General features: G+C 37.6%; 1 long non-coding RNA gene across 1 annotated transcript in view; it reads left to right on the top strand.

Moving 5' to 3' along the window:
• Nucleotides 1–7689, top strand: part of LOC138159096 (uncharacterized) — a 32181-nt gene extending 24492 nt beyond the window's left edge. The window contains exon 4 of the long non-coding RNA XR_011167803.1: nt 6402–7689. This is a non-coding gene — a long non-coding RNA (uncharacterized lncRNA). The remainder of the gene's footprint in view (nt 1–6401) is intronic.
• Nucleotides 7690–13653: the final 5964 nt, after the last annotated feature.

The raw sequence follows: 13653 nt of genomic DNA, 5'->3' as shown, positions 1-13653 counted from the left end.
TCCCACCTGTGAAAAATGTTTCAGTGTACATGGTCTTGACCACTAAAGTAGGCAAGTCATGAGTGTGCATGAAATGGATCAAAGACATGAGTACTTTGATAATGCAATAACACAATATCAGTGATTGTGGGCAAGGGATTCATATGGAATTTTACCAATAATAACCTTATCTCTAGATCAAACAATGGATTACTGACAAATATAGATCAATCCCATATAATAATTTCTTTCATGAATTTATATGGAAAAAAGGCATGAAATAAAGGAGCTATTAAATTCTGAAGGGAGAAAAGTTGAAGAACTTGAGTATACTGAAAATCTTCATAAAACACAAACTTCAGAAATTCTATTTAATAATGCACTGGACAGATGACAAAAGGCAATATTGATGTCACAAATGATTTTCAAAAAGAGATAGACATACTTAGACTGGAATTTCCAAAAGCTTTTGCTCTCTCTTTTTTCAGTTTGATGACATGAATCCAAATAACAGAACAATTATACTAAAACAGAATATTTCAAGAGTTCACATTTACCATAACCATTTTGAGCAAACTTATTATTGTATATTATTTGTCAGAGAACATTTAAAAAGGAACTTCATATAGCAATATGCATAGCAGACATTGCCATGACAAGAACCATAAGAGAAAAGATATAACTCAGAGATAAAAGTTAAGTCCATTAAGTTTCTGTCTAACTTTTAATCCATTATCATTCCTCCTAAAAGAACTAAGTTTGGAATGGGAGTAGAATTAGTTTGGGAGGGGAGTTGCACCAAAATTAATGAAGTATTGTACGAAATTATCTTATTAATCACTTATGTGAATGACATTGTTATATGGCTCCACCAAAAACACATTAATAAGTTCCTTCATTGAGTGAAGTCTTTGTGTAATGATATAAAAAATTAATGATTTTTTGTCACTGTGCTTACAATAGAATGTAAAAAATGACTTGATAAATGAAATATTGTCAATGTATATGTCAAATAAAGATAAAAGTTGGAGGTTTTCAATTTGAATCTGGTCATCAAAGTGAACCAAAGGATGTAGGCAATACTTAAAATAGTTGGGCCACCTCTAAATGAAATTCATCAAGTATAAAGCAATTAAGGAAACATCTGTAGCTGAATTTCACTTATTGGTATCTTTAAATCAAAAGTAAATGAGACAAAACTATTTGAAATATTAATATATCCATAAAACCTCTCATTGTACATTTTCAGAAATGTAAATGTCCCATGACAGATTTGAAAAATGTAAAAAAGCATAATATTTATGAATCTTAGGCTCCATCTCATTGTCCTAATACAGAGGTAAACAGTAAAACTTCCTCAACAGAGAGGTTACATAGACATTCACAGAACAAATGATGAACAGATGAAAAACCCATAAAAAAACTTTTATAATAAGTAAATATCACCTTCCCAAGCAATAGTAAATGTTAAAACAAACAAACAAATAAATTCCATTGTATTCATTGGATGTAATGGAAAACAATTTATCCCTAGGTAGTATATATCAGGTTGGGTAGATCAAATGGTATAATCAAAAGATACTCTGTGGGCAATATCCACATTCAACTTAGCCCTTAATATAATAACATAGAAACATCAAACAAATGTCTACTTTGTGGTTTTCTTCATTTATTTTATGAAGAAATTGATTCTAGGGATTCAGGATGAGATCATTGCTACTCAGAAGCTATGGAAAGATTCTGGAGGAGTCTATTCCTGAAATTAGAGGTGAAATGAATGTAGATTACTCAAGAAAAGGATAGATCTATGCATCTCATTTCTGCAAGTTACACTTTTTTTTTCCTTTACTGAACCTAACAAAATAGAGCCTCATGGCTAGAGTTTTACATCAGAAGCTGGTAACTTTTCATAGATTTGTATATGACATATCTCTACCAGTATAGATTTCAAAATATCCTGAAGAACTCAACCAATAAAGAGTACCTGAACTAGAGAATCATTTCAGGCTAAAATGCTTTCCATAAACACTTAATTATACAGTGATCCATGAATATTTAAAAACGATATACATGATGAATATTGTCATACCAAACACTCATATCTTCAAGATGTGGAAAATAAAAGGCTTTCAAAATACAGACTTAGTGGGAGTAATCAGAATCATTTGGGAATAAGATGTAGTATCTATGCTATCTATTTATCAACCTATCTTCTCTTTCCTCTCTCTCTCTATGTATATGTATATATATATACATATATGTATATATATATACATATATGTATATATACACATAAATATTGCCTATGGAGACAGATATGTATTTAAATTATATATACTATATATATATATATGTATGTATCTTGTGACATTTAAAAGGTTCAAGAGACATAATTTCTGGGTACTTAACCATTTTATTAATAATGCTAGCATATTACCAATAAAATGGTTCAGTGATACACTCGAATGCCAAAGATGAATTATGACAGTGGGATCACATTTTATATTCCCTTGGAAGAGTAGGTATTGCTGAGGGTGACAATCAGTTCTGATTGGTTATCTATTAATAAGAAGAATGAATATTACAATGAAAGGTGGACCTATTCTAATTAGTTACTGGGAGATGTGACTTTGATTATGCCATTTATTTCTAAATTGTCCAGCCTTGGGAAATCTAATCAAAGTATTTATCTCCATCCAAACTAAGTAGAGCACAATGGCCTTCCCCACCTGGCTAGGGTCTGAGCAAGATTGAGGAGAAAGTTGATTCAATCACATTATCAGCAATGTCCTTTGGAGACTGAACAACCTACAGGATTCTGAAAAAATCCTAGTACTAATTCAATAATTTATTATTAATATGAGAAAGAAATAATCATTTCTCTCAATCTATAATATATATATATATTAATATATAAATAGAGACACAGTCATACATACTTGTAACTACGTGGTGTAATGCATAGTTTCATGGTTCTCAAGACAGGAAAACCTGAGTTAAAATCCAGAAAGAGAAACAACAACCCTGGGCAAGTCTCTTAACTTCTTCTACTTCAGCTTACTCATCTTTAGAATAGGGGTAATAATAGCACCTCCCCTAGGCCTCCCAGGTTGTGGTGAGAATAAATTGAAATAATATTTGTAAAACATTTTGCAAACTTTAAATTACTATATAAATGCTAGTGATTAGCTAGCATATATGAAGAGGGTTCCCACTAAGAGGGTTAGGGTTGCTCTGGAGACCCCAAAATTCCAACACACCAGGTCCTGCCAAATGAGTTAGACTGGAGTCTTCTCAGCCAAAGAAAAGTAAAATTTGTTAAAAGCTAGCTTGCATTAGACACAGAGTAAGTCTATGCTAGGTTATTCTATGGAGTTCTCACCATTCTATGGAGCTCTCACCATTCTATGGCACTCTCACCATTCTATGGAGCTCTCACCATCCTGTGGCACTCTCACTATTCTATGGCTCTCATAAACATAAAGACAGGATGGGGCCTTACATACAGAAGGTTGTGGGAGGAATCTAGGGGTGGTCTAGAGGAGTTTGGGAAGGGCCTTCAGGAGGAGTTAATGAGCTCAATGAGTGATTAAGGGTGGGAAGCCACCTGGAGATCACAAACAATGGTGGGCTAGGCCAGTTCAAGGGTGGGAAATCTAGTAACAGACTTGTCTCATCAAATGGGATGATTTAATCAAGTGTCCAAGGGAGGTTCCCAGAACCTGTACCTCAAAGACCCAAGAAGAGCTCCCGAGGGGGCTCCCAGAGCCCAAACCTCATCATATAGGCATGTATACATGTATATGTTTATATGTAGATAGATACAGGCCTAGTCCATCCCATCAGTTTCAGTTGCCTAGTAGACAAATACTTCAAACGTTTCAAAGTCCTAGCAACATCTCTAATTGGACACGTCCAAAACTGAATAATAGTAATAAGCATAATTACTAAAAAAAAATTAATTAAATTGAGATTTAAATAGAGAATTAATTTCCCCCTACACCCTCCCCTATTTAGAACTCCCCTATTTCTGCCAAAGGCACCAGCATCCTACATGTAGTCTATCAAAACTGGAACTCTGACTTTATCCTGGGCTTCTCATATATTTCATTTTTTATACTTCTATAAAATCTTTTGCATCTGGTCCCTTCATCACTTTTCTCTACGCAACTACCTTCTTAGTCTGGACATTTATCACTCCCCCCCCCTTAATTGGTCTCCTTGTCTCAAGGCTTTCCAGACTGCAACATACCCTCCACATTATTGCCACCAATATTTCATTTAGCTGCATTTCACACTATGTAACTCTCCTACTAAAACCAAATCCAGTGTCTTACTAGTTATTGGCCTTTGGGCCTCTAGGTGAGGGCTCTAGGATAGAAAAAGAAACCCATCCCTTTGTCTTTTAAAGTGCTATTAAACCTGGCCCTAACTTACCTTTCTGACCTTATCATACAACACTCCCTTCTCTGCATTTTGCAGCCCAGCCCAGGAAGTCTTTTCTTAGTTACCTTTCACAGGCCTCTTGAGCTTCCTTCTTCCTGCCTTTGCACTGGCCACCACAACTGAAATTTACTCTCTCCTCATGTCTGACTCATAGAGACCCTTTCTCCCTTCAAGACAGCTCAGGCAACATTTTCTTCATTAAGTCTTTCCTAATTCCTTGCATTGCTAATTAATGCCTTCCCTTCCAAGCTATCTTGTATTTTAACTTGTTATTGAGCTGTTTCTGTTGTTTCTGACTCTCCAAGCCTGCATTTGAAATTACCTCGGTTAAGATACTGGAGTAGTTTGATATTTCCTTCTCCAGTTTATTTTACAAATGAAGAACTGAGGCAACAGGGTTAGGTGACTTGCCCAGGGTCACACAGCTAATAAGTATCTGAGATCAGATTTCAAATCAGCTCCTCCTGATCATAAGCCCAACATTATCCACTGTACCACCCAACTACTCTTGTATTTATTCTCTTTATATTCATTCTATAGAGGAAGCTGATCTTGTAGCCAGACAGATTCAAATGTTCTACCTCTGGGCAAAGCTTTACAATGTTCTGTATAACTTTCTAAGACCAAAGGCACAGAAATGGTGCTCACATGCATTGATAAACATACACTTTATTGTTTTCCACATTAGAATATAAACTCCTTGTGAAGTGGGCCAGTTTCACTTTTTCTATCTTTATCCTCAGCACCTAAGCACAACGTAGATGATGAATAAGTGGTTTTTGATTGATTCCTTTCCTACAGGAGTTATACTGACAATGGTTTTGTCAACCTGCAGAAGATGAGGTTACATACTAATACTTTTATTTCACTTTAAAAAGCAGTTATTTTATTCCCCCAAATGAAATTTGAGAGCTCCTTAAATAGAAAAAAATATATTTACAGGCTAAGGAATCATCCCTGGGTCATTTTCTAAGACAGTAATGCTGACAACTAATATTTATATGTCATTTTAAGGTTGACAAAACTCATATGTGTGTGACTGCACATGTGTGTAGGAAATATCTGAGGTGGTATTAGAACCCATGTCACCCCTTCTAGTCTAACATTATTTTTTCTTTACTCACTACCTCTCTACCAGAGCTTTTAATACACATGATCTCATCTGGGGCAAAGATAATTGGTGATTGGGAAGGACATGGTAAAGTCGTATGAGAAAAGGGCATGTTTTGTCTTCCACGTTGGAGCAGGAGGGAAAAGACAGTTCAGGAGAGGGTCAAAAGATGAATGGCATTCTGGGATGGTAGCTGTGTCATGTGAAGGGAGCTTCATCATGGTGGCTTTACTACATGGAAGCTTGAGCGAGGAGACCCTTTGCTTTGCAAAGGGTTGTATTTACACAACAAAAACACTACAATGACCAAATAGTGGGGTTGGTAGTGTGAACCAGCTTAAGTCCCCAGATCACCTGAAAAAAGTTGAAAACCTGGATTGGCTTTGTAGAGAACTTCTCTTATCTTGTTGTTTTATGAACACTATCCTGTTATGACATTCATGTTTTATGACATTCCCATGTTTATGGCTGACAGATATGGAAACCATAATTTTGGCTGATACAGTCATCTTTAGTCAGAAAGTGGGCTGGGATGGGGGGAGCAGAGAGATACTTCCTTCTCTTATGGGTATATAGTTTCCTTCAACTGGTCTTTCTTTGAGCTCATTTCTGGTTTGTTTGTTTTTTTAGTTTTTTGGAGGGCAATTGGGGTTAAGTAACTTGACCAAGGTTACACTGCTAGATTTGTGTGTGGGGAGGGTGGGGTGGAACCTAACTTGGGTCCTCCTGACTTTGGGGCTGGCATTTTACTCACTGCACCACCTAGCAGCCCTGCTTTGATCTCATTTCTAATGAATTCCCATGCATGGGCACATGCTTTGATAGAAATAATCATGCATGTACAACCTAATTTTGTCTTTCTTAGAATGAATGCGGTAACGTTGACAGTAGTAATACCCTGATGCCAACAGAGGACCAGGAGTAAAGGCACAAGGACTAAAAGAAGAAAGTAAATACCTTGAGGAGAATGAATGCTGTTCCTACCCAGGAGGAAGCAATCCTTCTTCCTAGATCCATAGGTGATGGTGCCCTGGGCAAAAGATCATTTACTCCTTGTAAGGCATAGCTTTGCTCTTTGACTCTTGTATATTTCTCAATATAGCTCTAGAGTTCCTTCTATATGTATGTTCAGTTCAGCAGTTCCAAAGTAAATATTTTATTTGGCAGTATAGATTGAAAAATAATTAGCCTAGGAGACCTAAATTAGCCGAGGGGATGGGGGCAGGTATTTCACCCCAAATGTTGATCAGGGACAGGGAAGAAGTTACTTTTCTTGATGCCTTGAAATCATAATTGGGAAACCATGGAGAGTTAAAGTTGCTACTACTAAGAAAAATGGAAAGTCATTAATGAAGTTCTTTGAGTGGAAAGGCCATTCCCCCTCTTCCAATTATGTATTTATTCATTGCCCACAAAGAATCCAATTACATGAAAGCTTTTAAAAAGTACTTCACCCATAGAGTTGAGATAAGGGAATACAGAGAAGATGAGATGGGGAAAAATAATATTGAAGATTTGACCATTGAACTGAAAGCTGGCACTACTACCAGCTGCACTCTCGTCTTTAAGAATCCCAACAAATGAAGTCAAGAATGCTATGAAGCTTTCCAAGAGCTCTCTTTCAAACAGTCCAATAAATCAATGAGGACAGCTGGTTTTTAATCCCTTTCTTAACAGCTGAAGAAACTAAGGCTCAGCGATTTGTCCAAGAGTAAAGAGTTAATCAGTGTCAGAGTCAGGATTTAAATCCCAAATCTAAGTCGTGTTCTTCCTACTACCTGAACTATAGAGTCTCTATCAAGTTAGCCTGAAATACAGGGGTCCTCACTGGGGACCCCTAAGTAATTAGAATTGCTTAAAATGGTCTCCTGCATACATACAACGAAAGAACAGTAGGGTGGTATGAAATAACTCTGGAAGAGAAAATGTGATTTAGGTGGAAGAAATTCCTCTCTCCCTCCCCTTGAAGAATGCTTATGTTTTAGCACAGAAGCCAGAAGAGAACTCAAAATAATTACAAATATGATTTATAAATATTAAGATAATATGCTATATCTGGTGGCTAATAATTAAAAAGATAATGCAATGGCATGGGGACCTTTTTAATTTTTAGTTTGATCCTGTTATTTTCTATAAGAATATATTTGATCATCCAGAATTGTACCTATATTAAAAAATAAAATTGTTTTACAATTTCAAACAAATATGTTAAGTGAGGGGGGGAAAGGACATTTGCAGTAGATTCATGTTATTCATATACTATATGTAACTATCTCTTCCCTTGACACTTCCTTCCATGGCTAAATCACCCTAGGCAAGATTTTTCTAAGGATTTCAAAGATCTGGAGACTGTATTTATTATTAAATACTTCCCTCCTGTTCCTCAGCCTTGAGGAATGTCATTCAAATGTATGTGATAATTGCCTAAATGAAATTCATTGTTTAACTCTTCTTATGATGATGGAGATTTAAAAATCCTCATTCAGATAAGTTCCATTAGAAAATTATCTGTGGTGAAAAATGGATGGACAGACTCATTTTTAGCCCTCTTCAGAGGGGTATTCCAAAATAATAAATTGCAAGTAATGTTCATTTCTATTCCCATGATTATGTAAACCTTCCCCTTGAGAAAGTTTGTTATGAATACTGTCATTTAAATTGCCCTTCCTTCTGTTTGATAAGGCTGAATGACTTTGAAGACCTGATTACTAAGCACTTCATAAGATGTAGGATATGGCACTATCAATCAGCCCTGGAAAAGAAATGTAGCTGTGAAAATCCTTTGTTATGAGCAATATTTTAAAGCAAATATTCTACCACCTCCATGAGGTATTCTGATCTCTTTCAGCATAATAAGTCACCAAGTAATAATAGCCCTTACAAGAAATTCTACAGCAAGATTGTTCTTTGAATCATGTTAATGGTTAGTTAAAGCATTACTCAACATGAGGTGATTTCAGTCCCCTACACAAATGAGCAGAGAAAAGTATTTTGAATCTGATTCATTCAGGAACCACAAAAAAATATGCAGATTCTTAACCAAATATTATTTTCAATAGCTGACAGCTGACATGAACATGAATTATGGATCATTAGTCTGCTTTCTGGCATAGTTGGCTATTTCCCCCCTAAATATCCCTCCCAATGGGGGGAAAAACATTATTCCTGCTGAATAAAGACATGCAATTTTGTTAATAGGTAGCTCCCTCCTCCCGTGGAGTTTAGCTACTGAATCTCTTGTCAAATTCTAATGCAGAGCCCAACAAACCCAGCTGTTTCTTTCATCATTGGCCCTGTTGGTTGCACTGCTGTGTGCACTGAGGGACATAAGAGCCCAAAGTACTCATTTTTCTAAAGCAGGCTCTGAGTCATAGCATCATAGATTTAGAGCTGGAATAAATCTCAGAGACTCTCAAGTTCATTTTACAGATAAGGAAACAAAGGGGAACATGATTTAATTCCTTGCCCAGGGTCACACAGCTATTTAGTATCTTTCTTAGCCATGATTTGAACCTAGGTCTTCCCAGTTCTAAGTCTATAATACAATCTGGCATGACACAGTTGTTCATTTCAGTCAAAGCCTGGTGTACCATGGACTACATATACATTACTTTTCTGTGCCCGGTACTGTGCAAAAGAACTTGTACAGGGAGAAAAGACATACAAATCATAACTTGTTTATCGAGACTTTAAGGCTACAACATATCATATCAAAGAGGCAGTATACATAGTGAATAGAGCACTGGTATTGGTACATTTTGAGGTACACCTCAGAAACTTGCTAGTTGTGACAATGTCTTAATCTCTCTAAGTTTCATCTAACCCATATATAAAATGGAAATAACAATAAAACCTGTTTCATCATTCAGTCATTTCAATTGTGTCCAACTTTTCATGTCCCCATATGGGGTTTTCTTGGCAAAGATACTAGAGGGGTTTGACATTTCCTTCTCCAGCTCATTTTACAAATAAGGAAACTAAGGCAAACAGGATTAAGTGACCTGCCCAGGGTCAAACAGCTAGTAAGTGTCTGAGGACAGATTTGAAGTGAAGAAGATGGGTCTTCCTGACTTTAGGCCCCTCACCCTATCCAGTGTGCCACATAGTTGCCCTAATAAAACCTGTAGCATGTGGCTAATAGGGTTTTATTGGGGATCAAATAAGAGAATGAACAGAGAGTACCCCTTCTGAGATATTCCCCAGAGGGTCACTACTACTTCAGTGTTCAAGGGGTACTCAGCATGTATCTTCTCTTAAAAAAAGTATAGCTCATAGTTGTGGCCTAGGGGTGCTAGGAACACTGGAATGCAAGGGTATGGAGTAGGGAGTCTGCCTTCAAAGAGTTTGACCACTCAAACCTTCTTTCCAACTGATGTGAGTCTGCAGTATTTGTGACTCTAATACATGAGGGCCAGATTTTAAGAATCTGCACAATTGAATAGGGACAGGATCAACACTTTTATACTGAAAGACTGTGGGAAGATCTGGATGGGACTGAGGAGTGTCAAGTCAGCTAATTAAGTAGTCAAGGCAGCCTGGGGTGGATCAGACGTCCCAGGCCAGCACCAGGGACTGGGATCCTGAAGTTTGTGGGAAAGTTCAACAGCCTTTCCTTTTAGTGGTCCAAGTCCACCCCACCCCCCAATCACTCGTGAGCCTCTCGATGCTGTACTTTCTTTTACAGTCAGCCAGTAAAACAGAATAGGCAGATTAGCAAAGCAACTTAGTTACCGAAAAGGCACATAAAGACCCTTAGCTAGGAAGCGTGGGACTAAAAATTCCTCAATGTATCATTGTATGAATTTCAGTCATGTTGCACAGGAAATGTGGTCAGATGGACTGAGGAAACTGGATCACATTATGTGGCTCATGTATGTGGAGAATAGCAGGTCAATTTCAAACCCAGGATTCAGAAAGAGTAGCAAGCCAGGAGAGAGTAGTTCTAGCCAAACATGAGAAGGAATTGATTGAAGAGAATAAAAGAGTATTGGCCTTGGTCTTGGACTCCTTGGCCTGGGACTTTACTCACACTCTTAGCTAAAGAAGGAAATGCTGAACTTCAGAGAACTAAAGGACTTGGGCTTTTTCATTGGTATTCTAGTCTTAGCAATATCCCCAGGACAACTGACACCATGACAGCATTAGGAGCATAAGGAAAAACGTGAGAAGGAAAGGAAACTTCAGAGCTCTAAAAGGAGCCCAGCAGAAAAGCTAAACCACACTTGAGAGGACTTAAGACTCCAGAGAAAAGACTTTCAGGAACTGTGTTTCCCCTTTAGCCTCATATGCTCTAAACCTGAGCCTTTCTCTCCTGTGTGAGAGAGTATGTCATAGACTTTGAGAGTGATGTTTTCTAGCAACTGTACCAACTATGGTACCGCAGTAAAGTGTTATTGTTTTCATTTGGGTCTGCTTTTCCATGACCCCATTCTGGGTTTTCTTAGCAAAGATTCTGGAGTGATTTCCCATTTTGTTCTTCTGTTCACTTTAGTGCTGAGGAAACTGAAATAAACAGCATTAAGCCCAGAGTCACACAGCTAGTAAGTATCTGAGGTCATATTTGAATGCAGGTCTTTCTAACTCCAGTCCCAGTGATAAGATGCCAGCTCTGGGAAACCCCTAGAATTCTCCTTAAATCTTCCCATTTGATGACGCATTTACCTGAGTCCATAAGTCTTTTATTATAACTTGGCCCAAATCTCTATAACTGGCCTGGCCCTCCATTGTCCAGCTGCCTTCCACCCTTGATCCTCCCCAAACCCTTAAACTAACCTAGCTCTTCTTTGTCTGTCACCTCCAGGTAGCCTCCAGCAACTTCTCACCCTAAATCTCTCATTACTAGAGTTTGACCTCATTTGACTCCTCCTGCCCCAAACTTCTCCTCTAGACCACCCTTAGATTCCTCCCACAACCTTACTGTATATAAGACCCTATCTTGACTCCATGAGAAAGAGAAGTCCAGAGAATTATCTAGCACAGACTGTTCCAAGTGCAAGATACTCCATTTCTCTTCTCTAGGCATTTTCTCTGATTGGTCCCCCTACCTACAATGATCTCCCTTTTCCAATCCAAGAAAAATCTCCCTGGTTTCCCCTTAAGTCCTAACTACCCCCCATTCTCAGGAAGCCTTCCTTAACCCCTTTTAATTCTAGTGTTTTCCTTCCTTTTCTTATTTCCTATTTACCCTGTGTATATATAACTTGTTTTGTACATATTGATTTATGTGTTGTCTCTCCTGTTAGATGGTGAACTCCTTGAGGGCAGGGGGTGTCTTTTGTTTCTTTTTGTATTCCCAGTGCTAAGCACATAATAGGCATTTAGTATTCATTGGTTGTTTATTCTATTCTTCTAGAGTTTGTCGTGTTGATGTCCTACCTTCCTTCCTTCCTTCCTTCTTTTCTGTTTTCTTTTCCTTCCCTCTGTTCCTCTGTATCACACCCTTAAAAACTGGTGCTCTGCCCAAAGAGAATGCAAATTTTAATGTCTGAAACTTTTTTTTCTCTCTTAAAGACCAAATAACTCTTAAGGTTAAATCACTCCAGCTCTCACAGATTGGCCAATAATAGGACCCATGGCCAAGCCCTACTTGCTTATTGTTTGGGCCCTGATTGATTTAGAATGAATGTAAATGCCAATTGTTTCTGTTTTAGCTAGAAACCCTGAGGATCTTCCCCTTCCAGATCAATTTTTTTTTTTAAGAGGCCATTCTCTACCTTATTTCTTATTAAGCCTTAGTCACTGAATGGGTGTTGCCTCACTCAAACTGAAACCTATCAAAATCCTTAGCTTGAAAAGGTCAAAGTCCCCCACAGTATCCTGGGCCATCTCCAGTTGTCCTGATCTGTATCTGGCCACCGGACCCAGAAAGCTCCTGAAGAGAAAGCGAGACTAGTGACTTTGCACAACCTTCCCTCGCTTCAATTCACTTGCATGTCATGGTGTAACTTCCCTTATATCATTGTCCTCTTCGAGAACCACAGCAAGAAATACAGTGTGATACAAAAGTCCCAGCTCAGGTTTAAGCTGTTAAAACCTAAAACTACACAAAAATTTACCAAAAAAGGTGTGTGTGGGGGGTCCTCCTGAAGAACTGGACGCAAATGAAAAACAACAACAGGCTAAGATAATTGGACTTTAACTTCCAAAACTATTGTCATGGTAGGTACTTTATCAAGGAAGTGGCATGAAAAGGAGTGTTGGAGGAAAAGAATAGGTGGAAATGACATAAGGTACTTCAAAAAGATTCTATTTGCATGGAAAGGATGAGGATATCTGATTCAATAATCATTTTAAAGAGCATACAATTCAATTCATACGGATATATTAAGCACCATTCTATGTGTCAGTGGTAGGGGCTGAGGAAATTTCAATTTTTCAATAACTCAATGGGTCTCTGGTCTCATCAATGTGAATAAGCTCTCCCACAGTGCTAATCAGAATCTACCCAACTCTTCTCATCCTGTACAATCGTAATACATGCCTTCCTATGGATCCTCCAAGGAGGAGGCCTTGGTTTAGGGCTTTTAACACTCCACAGGTACCAAAATAGCTCTTAGGGTGGACACTTTTTTATCCCACCCTTCACTATATTACTAAACTATCTGCTTTTCTGATCATACATTTCCTAGGTCATATTTATCATTATCCATCTTGACCACAAGTCATCTTGGCTATCTGCTACAGCCCATTTGTGACCACCATACATCTCTCTAATACCCTCTGGGTCAACTGTAATTTTGATTCTTCACAGATTGTGTTCCGTGATTCACAGCCATGCAACATCACTGGAAGAATAATGGAATTGATATTAATTTTTTCTGTCAAGAAAAAGTTTATGATTACTAAATGCACTGTAATTTCTCAAATGTAAACCAACTTGTTTTCTTTCTCATATCTAATTCTGGAATCTTAATGAAAACCATGCAGCTGCAGCACTGTTTCAAGATACATGTATCGATGTAATAATTCAGTGGATTGTGAACAGAATTGCTTGATATAGACTGGCCAATAGCTATTCTTTATCCTCTCTCTAGTTATCTACCATATCTATCTATCTATCTATCTATCTATCTATCTATCTATCTATCTATCTATCTATCTATCTATCTATCTATCTA

Source organism: Petaurus breviceps, unplaced genomic scaffold (assembly GCF_028583685.1).
Source record: "Petaurus breviceps papuanus isolate PSGF00001 unplaced genomic scaffold, PetGlider_PUasm1.0 175, whole genome shotgun sequence".
Classification (NCBI taxonomy): Eukaryota; Metazoa; Chordata; class Mammalia; order Diprotodontia; family Petauridae; genus Petaurus; species Petaurus breviceps.
This window is presented reverse-complemented; position numbering and strand designations above follow the sequence as displayed.